The sequence below is a fragment of the Pteropus vampyrus genome, unplaced genomic scaffold (genome assembly GCF_000151845.1).
Source record: "Pteropus vampyrus isolate Shadow unplaced genomic scaffold, Pvam_2.0 Scaffold164, whole genome shotgun sequence".
NCBI lineage: Eukaryota > Metazoa > Chordata > Mammalia > Chiroptera > Pteropodidae > Pteropus > Pteropus vampyrus.
In genome coordinates this window covers 1,452,809-1,462,361 of record NW_011888945.1, presented here as the reverse complement: position 1 = coordinate 1,462,361, position 9,553 = coordinate 1,452,809, and the positions used below count along the sequence as shown (strand labels likewise).

The 9,553-nt window shown below is 43.9% G+C and overlaps 1 protein-coding gene across 8 annotated transcripts in view; it reads left to right on the top strand.

Annotated features, from left to right (window-relative positions):
• The first annotated feature begins 4,914 nt into the window (after positions 1–4,914).
• Positions 4,915–9,553, top strand: part of VRK1 (vaccinia related kinase 1) — a 67,741-nt gene continuing 63,102 nt past the window's right edge. For all 8 annotated transcript variants that reach the window (XM_023536629.1, XM_011370199.2, XM_023536631.1 and 5 more), the window contains exon 1: positions 4,915–5,026. The gene's annotated coding sequence lies outside the window, so the exon portion shown is untranslated. The remainder of the gene's footprint in view (positions 5,027–9,553) is intronic.

Sequence of the window (9,553 nt, the reverse complement as noted above, 5' to 3'; positions counted from 1 at the left end):
TGACTATCAACTGGCTGATCTCAGTCTCTAGTCCCTCCAGAGGTGGACCAATACGGCGTGACCCAAAGCACCCACCACAAATTGCATCGTCGGTCCTTCTGATGTAATCGGCCCCCAGCCTAAATCATGTTTATGACTTCGGGCTCCCAGGCAAACAAAGACACTCCTGTTAGGTGTGACATTCCAAGGTCTTAGAGATCACCTCCCAGAAGCTGAGGACAAAGGCCAGAGCACTTTGGGGACAAAGTTAAATTTTTTTAGTACAAAAACTCCCAACTGTACCTGCCACCCAGGGATCAGGAAGCCGCTACTGCCACCAACACAATTAATTGCATTCTAACACTGCTGCAGAAAAATCCCAAGACTCTAGGACTGTGTTGACACCTCACTTCTGCCCTCCAAATCTTCCTTGGGGAATCTAACTGAGGGAACCTAATTTGTATCCAGATCTCTAAGCGCTAAGATGTCTGGGAAATGCAGGTCTTAGGCCTCTGTAGTAGGAAAAGACAGTAGAAGCGGGTAGGAAGGTGTGCTAAGTGTCAGGGGACCGTAACTGTCACTTCTCCTGACAAGTGAGCAGAAAGCAAGCTATGCATAGATATCGCATGTCATCCTGAGTTGGGAGAGTTTCACCTGCACACTGGTAGACAATTCGGTCATTCTGGGAGGTGCAAGAATTTTCCTGTGCTATTAATCTCTCAAAACTTGGGGGAAGACCAATAACTACGGCATCTTGAAAAGCAGCTCAGGAGATTAAACCCATGAAGTGATGAGCGGTTGGTGCACTATGTGGAGAGTGGTTTATGCTCGGTCTTCTGCGTCAGTGGAACCCTTGGCTTATGGTCCTACTGAATCACTTACTAGCTGTGTGACCATCAGCCAGATACTTAGCTTGTCTGAGTTTCTGTTTTCTTATCTCTGCCTCAGAGGAGGGGATAATATCAAACTTCAACTGTTACTGTGAAGATTTCTTGAAATGTCGTTTGCGAATTATTAACACGATTCCTAGAAAACGCTTAAAACTTAACAAATGGAGGCCGTCATTATATCATTGTCATTCTCATTATGAATGTAATCATTATCAGGATGAAGAAAAAGAGAAGGAGGGGACATTTCCCTAAGACTTTAAAACCCCACACATCCACTTCTGACTGCAGAATAATCTATACTCATCAATTATTGCATCATTAAACCCCAAAGAACCTAATCACTACTGCAATGGGAGCCGCTAATTAGTCCAGCAGAGGAAGCAGGTCGGCGTTACCTGTCTGTGAAGCCGGGCAGAACACCTCGCTCTTCTTCCCACATCGTCACTGCACTGACTGTGCCACCAGTTAGCGCTTATCTCATTACCTTTGCCGACATCAGCAGTTGCGATTGATATCAGGATGGATACGGTGTCAGACAGCTCTGTTCGTCTCTGGCAGTGTGACCATGAGCAAATCGGTTCACTCCTCTGGGGCTTTGTCTCCTCGTCTGGGCACTGGGGAATCATACTACCCACCTCTCAGGGTTACATGAGATGGTTTTCTCAGCCAGTAATAAATGCTCACCAAAATAAGCGCTACTAGAATCCGTGGACGTGTCGGCCTCTTCCATGGGATTGTAAATCTGTTAGGACACTGTGACTGGTGCCTGGTAGACACTTAAACATCCTTTTTTAAAATGGAACTAAGGGCTGCGGGCACCTGGGATGAGATGAGGCAGCAAAAGGGGATGGAGAAGAAACCAGGGCAGAGTCCTCAGAAGGCCCCTGAGCACATTCTGTGCCCCATCCCTCTCCCCTCTCCCACCTCCCAGGAGGTAATTTTTCCCTGGGTCGCTGTTACCTTGCTTCAATGGAGTAATGACAGCCTAGCAGCTTTGTTTCAGGTAGATCAAAGTTCTTATATATTACCTTGTTCACCTGCCATCAACCTGGAGGCAGAGAACTGGTTGGGCTAGGATGAGTGTTCCCATTCTACAGATGAAAGGAACAAGGACAAGGACTCGTGAACTGATGTGTGGGTAGAGCCAGCGTCTGCTGGGCAGCCTGTCAGGGCAGTGTTGCTTGCTAGTGACTATCACGTTCATTTGAACTTCACAGACAGAGTTTCCACCATGATCTAGCCTATACCAACCTCCTCACTCTTTCCTGAACTGCCCTGTACTATGGCGACCTTTCTGTGCCTTTGTGCTAGGGTTAACAGGGTTGGGGCAGCTCCTGGAAATAAATAAGGGCACTCCAGGGCTTATCTGGCAAATCCATACAGATCTCATGTATATAGATTTTTGGCTAGTCTGCCCTTGCTAGGCAGATAGAAATTTGTATTCACTGGGTTGAACCCACTCATGGGTCATCCTGCTTTATCCACAATGATCTGTTATCCAGGAATCCCGTTTCTTGACTATGACAGCATTTACAAATCTCTATCACAGCATCAAAATTATTTCCTTCTAAGACGTTTCCTCATGTACTGAGATTGTGTATACAAGACTCAGGGGACCTGGACTCTTTAAATCTGAGATTTTTTTTCTTCTTTAAGAATTGAGATAATATATGTGAAAAAGCACAGAGCTTAACACATAGTAGGGCCACCTTAAACATTAGGTGAACCAGAACCCGAGTCCCAGAGATTAGCCCAATCCCTGGCTCACAGTAGGTGCTCAGTAAACATTTGTTTGGACTGTAGAGACATTTTTGAGTATATGGCAGGACTATATTTCTGAACCTGTCCTCCTTAGTTCAGTTCTTAAGTTCCAAAGCCCAGCCACGGAAAGTCCTCACTGGTCAACCTTCTGCACAACCCTGACCTTGATACCAAGCATAACTCATAAACATTTATGGGGGGCCTTCTCTTATGTTCCAGAGTTGTATCCCCACCTACGGCATTTCAGACAAACTGTCTCTGTGATGGCAGCTTGGATTTGTATCCTGCCATAGTCTGCACTGGTGGGACATTTCAGCACGTGTGGGTGGTATTGGAGGTGTTGGCAAGTGCCTTGGAACATAGCTGCATTTAAGTAGTGTTTCGAAGTAAGCCACCCGACTGAGGGTGAGGGAGCCATGAGCTCCAGAATAAACACATTCCATTCTCATCTTGGAATACTCCATGAACTGTTGCGTGTTTCACTGTGCTTTAAGGCCAGCCGATTGTCAACCCAGCGTGGAAGCAGGAAGAGTTCTTCTGCACGTGGATGGTGAGGTTAGGGGAACATGGTCACGGTGTGACAGATAAGTTCTGTTCCAAGTTTTCTTAGCATGTGTGTGTGGGTGCGCATGTGTGTGCATGTGCGTGTGTGTGTAGAATATTTTTCTCTCTATGGATTCTGGCCACAGAGTCTTGCTGGGGAATTCCACACTCATAAGATGTGTGAATCTTAAGAACTCTTTGCCAACAAATGTTCATCGAGTGCTCACCTTGTGCATAGGTTTCCATCAGGGTCTCAACAAGAAGCAGATGACACATTTGAAACAGGATAATTTGAGGAGGGTTTATTTACAGTGAGACTACTAGCAAAGGTGTGGGGGTGGAAACCACAGTAACGAAGCAGGAACTTGTGGTTCAGCAGTAGCCTGTGGTGTTTTCATCTGCGGATCTGAGGCGTGAAGAAAGGAAGCTGTCACCGCAAGTTGGAGGGCAGAACCAGGGAATAGTGTCCTTCAGCTAAGGGACCCAACCAACTGGAGGTGACTTTGCTAACAAGGATCCAGGGGGAATCCCTACCCTCAGCAACCTTTGTCTTTCCTTCTAGTCCTTAGTGGGGTTCTCCACTGGTCAAATCCAACAGAAGCCGGGGGGCACAGGAATCTTGAAGGGGTTTGTAGAGCTCAGCCTCCTGGGGTGGCAGGCAGGCTGGATGTGGAGCAGGTGAGGGGACCTGGAGGGGCAAATGTAGGTCATCATGCACAGTAGTGCACTGTCCAGTGGACAGAGCGATTCCAGGTTTTGTGGGGACTATAGCTCCCACAGCTTTGGAGGTTTTGAGAAAATCATACAGAAATATCTGACATGGCAAATAACCTCCCACCCTCAAATGATCTAAACACTTTGTTATGGCCCTTCCCAGGGCTGTAGAAGGGACCTGTGCAAGTGAGGCTCTGAAGCTTTTGTTCCCTAAGCTTCATTGTAAATCCCCCTCTGCCTGTAGTTTTGGTGATTTAGATGTAGGACAGTGTCCCAGTCCACAATAAGCTTATACTCTCATGGGAGATGGAGGTTAGACAACTGACTGTAAGTACAAAGCAAATTGGCATAAGAAAATTATGGGTGAAGGACTAGAGGTTAGGTAGACGTTGAAGTAGGTTTTGAAAGGTAGAATTTAGACACACGTCGATGGGTGGGCAGAATAATATTAATATTATCTGCTATTTATTGAGTACCTAGTATGTACAAAGTACTGTCTACATATTATCTCATTTAATCCTGATGGAAACAGGAAACTGAGACTCATAGGGGTTAACTTAACAAAGCTACAAAGTGGAAGAGCTAACATTCTGCTTCCAGAACAAGGCCACAGTGTACTGGATCAAGCTGTGTGGGACAAGCATTCCAGAGTGGCAGACCAGAAGGTGGAAAACACCCAAGTTCAAGTAGGCAGACGAGAGACGCAGCCAGTGGGAACACAGGACTTCTTTTAGATCCTACCCGTTGCTAACACAGTTATTTAATAAATCAAGCAACCGTGAAGCCTAGTGATAACTACTATGGTTCGAATAGCCCTGAAGGGCACAGCCTCTGAGCAGCAGGGCTGAGTCAGAGGCCGTGAACCTCATTCCCTGGCAGCCCAGGCGGCAGAGCGACTGGGACCCTCTGGTTCGGCCTGGGAAAGACTTCACTTCCCAGCATGCAGTGGGGGCGCCGGCCCGCGGCTCCCGGCATTCCAGGGGGCGGCCCGCTCGCCCCGCCTCTCTCGCTCGCCCCCGGGCCAATGGGAAGGCCTCATACTGCAGAGTGTGACGGGCCGGCACTGCCGCGGAGTTGCGAGTTGACGAAGGCGGCGGGAAGTTCGTACTGGGCAGCAGGAGACGGGTCTGCGGCTCGGGGTAGGGGGATGCAGGCGGCGCGGGCCGGGGGCGCGGGCGCCGAGCTGGTGCCATGCAGGGGGCGGCCCGGGGCTGGGACGACCGGGCGGCCGTGACCTCAGGCGGCGCAGGAGGCTGCGGGCGGCGCGGGCTTCCCCCAGCCTGATCTCCCTCAGGCCCGGCCACGGCCCCGGGCGGCTTGCACAAGCCAGCGGGCCCCCGGGATTAGTGCTACGTTCGGGACGGCGTCTTGGCATCGCCAGACTTGCTCCGCGTCCTGGTCGCTCGGGGCCCGGTCTGAAAGGTGGGCTCTGTGCCAGCCTGGAAGACGAAGGTCCCTCAGCTGTCATGGTGCTGACATTCTGTAGGGGAAACACGGAATAGAAGCAAACAGAATAATTCGCAGATACTGAAAAGCTTTAAAACGAGGACAGGCGATTGTGGGCCAGGGTGGTGGGGTTGACGTAGAGCATCTCAGAAGAGGTGACGTTTGACTTGAGACCTGAGCTTGTCCTCCCCGAGGATGGCTTCCAGGACCGCCCCTTCCCTTTCCTGTCCGTGTCCGCGTGAGGCCCGGTGAGAGCTTGCTCTCGAGGGTCGGGTGCAAGGCGGTGGGGTTCCGAGGGGAGTTTTACAGGAATTTGCCTATCCCTTTGACAGGCAGTTCCTCCGTTTCCTTTGGTGACGGAATGACACCCTTTTACTGATACAGGAGCACCAAATAATTTTTCTTATTGTCGAAATAGTTTTTGGCCCTGGTCTGAAAACTCTTAGGTAATTTAGTTAAATTTTACAAACAGCACCAGAGTCGCTGGGTTGAGAGAGAGAGAGAGAGAGAACACGACACTAGGTACCTTTTGAGACCATCCACTTTTCTAACTTTTCTATCAGGTCACTCTTTTGCCTTTTTATTTTTTACATTTGTTTATTATTTATTTTTTTATATCGACTCTTCCTTTCCCTCATCTCCCTTTTTGGAGCAACTTAGAAATACCAGTTTTGCTTTTGGGAGGGTGGTGCTTTTAGGGAACTGTTGAAGAGCGTTTTTAATTAGTTTGTTTTTTGTTTTTTTTTTTTTTTAACTGGAATTGCCCATCTGTTGAATCTGAAATTTGCGAGAGTAAAAAAAAAAAACAAAACCAAAAAACAAAAAAAACAAAACTGTAGAGCTGCATCTATTTTTAAGAGTTCAGCATGAAGACACCTTAGTTTTCATGACATGCTGAGCATGATACTTTTGGGGAGAATTTAATCCACAATTTTAAAGCAATTTCACAAAGCAAGGGTTCTGTATGTAATCATTTTGTTCAGATTATGCTTGTGCTGTTCAAAATGGCATGCAGTACTTGGAATTAAATTTCCGGGTAGATAAGGTTATGTTCATCTGCTACCTAGAGAAGGGACTGTAACTTAAGTAATCAATACTAGCTTTCTCTGCTGAAGCCACCACAGATGGTGTTCTCTGCATCTCAACATCTCCGATGAGATGCTGTGTTAATACAGTAGAACAACTTGAATTTAATAACAAGCTTGTGTTAAGCATGTTGTCAATTTAGTGCTAGTATCTAGTACAAATAGTATCAAGTTCATAGTGTAATGGCTTCTTATGTTCAGTGCTATAAAAGTTATGAGAGGATATTTGTTAAACAAATGAGATGTTGGAGTAGTGTGTCAAGCATAGAATCTGGCATATAATAAGTTAGTTAGTGCCCAGGAAATGGTTATAGGGAAAGCTTATACTAAGTTTTATTCCAGGATGCAAGTGTATATTTTAAAAATAACAGTAATGCATTCAAAATGTTGACAGATCCTAAAATTAAATTTCTTAAATAGGCCAGCTTTTGTTTTTGAGAACAAATGTGAAATAACAAATATGTAAGTGAATGTCCCAGATATCTAGAATAGAAGAAACAAGATTTTTATTTCGACAACTGTATTTTTTTCCCTTAAAGCCATCTCTACTAAGGCATAATGTACTAAGAATAGAATTTTGATTTGAAAAATAGAACTGAGAATATTTTTGATTTGAAAAATAAAATTTACTGAAAATGAAGCAAAGCTTTACAATTTGCCCTATATCAAATAAAGATCGACTCTTTAATTTATACAGCTGTGCAGATGCTGATATCTCCATTTATCAGGCAGTGAACTTAATGGGAATTCTTCCTTTTTGTATGTGTGGGTGAGGCTTTCATAAAAATTGGTCTTGATGGCTTTTGAGAATGGATTTGTAACTAAATGGGACTGGAGAATTTTTCAGACTGGCAGAATATTTTATGCGCTCACTGAGGTTATTTTTCAGAGTGAGCAGAAATGGACTCATTTATTCAGCTACCATGTGCCTACTGTATGTCAGGAACTGCTAGGTGCAGCGTATTCTTGCTATTGTAGTATTTTGTTGAAGCAAGTTTTCTTTGTTTCATATTAATAGAGGTCATTCTTTTTGACTTTAGTTATCTAGCATTCAGCACACAAGAAGTCAGTAAATGTGTAGGACACATTTGAAAACTACATTATTATTGGTAAAATACAGTCAATATGGAATTTCTAATAAAGATGTAAGATTAATTTAGAAAGGTGATAGAATCCTGACAAGCACTTAGCTAAGTGGTGTAACCAAGGTGTGATTGTACTCTGGGATGTTTGGCTCTTTTGACCCAAACCCTTAGGAATATGTCCCCACTTGCCATTGTAGATATATGCCCTTGGGTATTATTCCCCCTTGGCTCCTCAGTGATATTTAAGTACCTAGCATCTGAGGTTGCTCTTCCGAAGCAATTTCATGGACTTTCCCAATTACTCCTGCTCTATCTCTCCCAAAGTTGTCTTAAATCTTTGCACTCAAATGCAGGCACATTCTATTCTTGTTCTGGGTGATGTATGGGCAATACTGTTAAAAAGAAAACCTCTTTAGAGAGCCTAAAGAGATACGAGGTGTGCCCTCCCCTGTAATCGGAGTTAGATTTTTAATAGTCACCAATAAATATTAATGACAAGAAACTACTTTTGATAATACTCTTTAATAAACTTATTAAGAATTTTATTAGCCATAGCAACAACTTTGTCAGCTGGGAAGAATGCATTGTGAATCATTATTTATTTAGTCTTCATGTCGGCATGTGGATTTTTATGATTTTTTGCAGTAACTCCTATCCGTCCTTGGGTCTCTGGCCCATAGGATGGAAACCAGTACTCTAGGGTCTGAAAATTAAGACACACTGCTCACACATCAGATATTTACAGTGAATATTAAACACACATGAAAATGTTTATCAATAAGCCATATACATTAAGTGGGAAGATGTACTAGATGCAGGTTATTAAAGTGCACTCTGAGATTTGGAAATGTGCTGTCATATACTTTAAGCAAGTAGCGTACTTTATTGGAAGGGCACATTTGCCTTGTGGAGCTCATTATCTGGAGCAACATAGTTGGTCCTGGAAAGTTATCAGGAAGAAGGCCCACACCATCCCACTCTTTTGGGGGCTCTCTAGTTTCTTCCTGTGCATTTTTTCATTTTCTCTTTGCAGATTGGCAGGCAGTCTTGGGCTGTTTGTACGTGGGGCAGACATGTCTGCTCTAGGCCTAGCTTTTGGTTTCAAGAACCCCAAAGAGACTCTGTTACCTAATGGTCAATTATACCTAAAATTTAAAAACAAATTATGATGTTAGAAATCTAAACTACAGTTTTATTTCAGGTTAATTTTCTCAAATCATTTCACCAAGTAACAGCTGAACAAAAGGCATTGTTTGTTGATACTCTGTGTAAACACATTGTGCTCAGCATTGTGCTCACATTTCGTAACACTGTTAGAAAGTACGTTAAACCTTTAGCCTTCACAGACTGTCTAAAAGACATAAAAACAAACTTACCGTGTCTACTGGCAGTATTGCTTTTTTTCACTTCTTATTGTAGTTTACTATATAACATACAGATTATGCACACAGAGCTATCAACATACAGATTATATCTCATTATAAATTCTTTGTTAGAGGTAATAAGAAAAAAGTATTATTTGGGAGTCAGGAAAAACATTCTAAAATTTATTTTTAAAAAGCTGTGGTCAGGTTATACCATTTAAGGCTTAATCTTTTTTTTTCCAGTCTTTTAGAAAATATTTTAGAAAGTGCCTCTCATGTTGCTGGTAGGAATGTACAGAGTGGTATGGTCCTCCGGAAATTAGTTTGGCAGTTTCTTTAAAAGTCAGACATGCATTTAACATATGACCCAGCAGTCGTACTCCTGGGCATTTCTCCTAGAGGAATAATGCCCCGTACATGGTGTTCCCAAGGGCTTTGTGTATAGTAAGTAGCAGAAACAACCGTCGTGTCTTTCAGTGGGAGATGGTTAAGTAAACTGTGGAATAGCCCAATAATGAAATACCACTGATAAGAAGGAACAAACTATTGACACGTGCAACAGTTTGGATGGAGCTCAGAGATGTACTGAGTGAAAAAAGCTAGTTTCAAACATTTATATAATGTTCTTGAAATGACAAATTATAGAAATGGAGAGCAGGTTAGTTTTTGCTGGAGTTAGGGCTGGG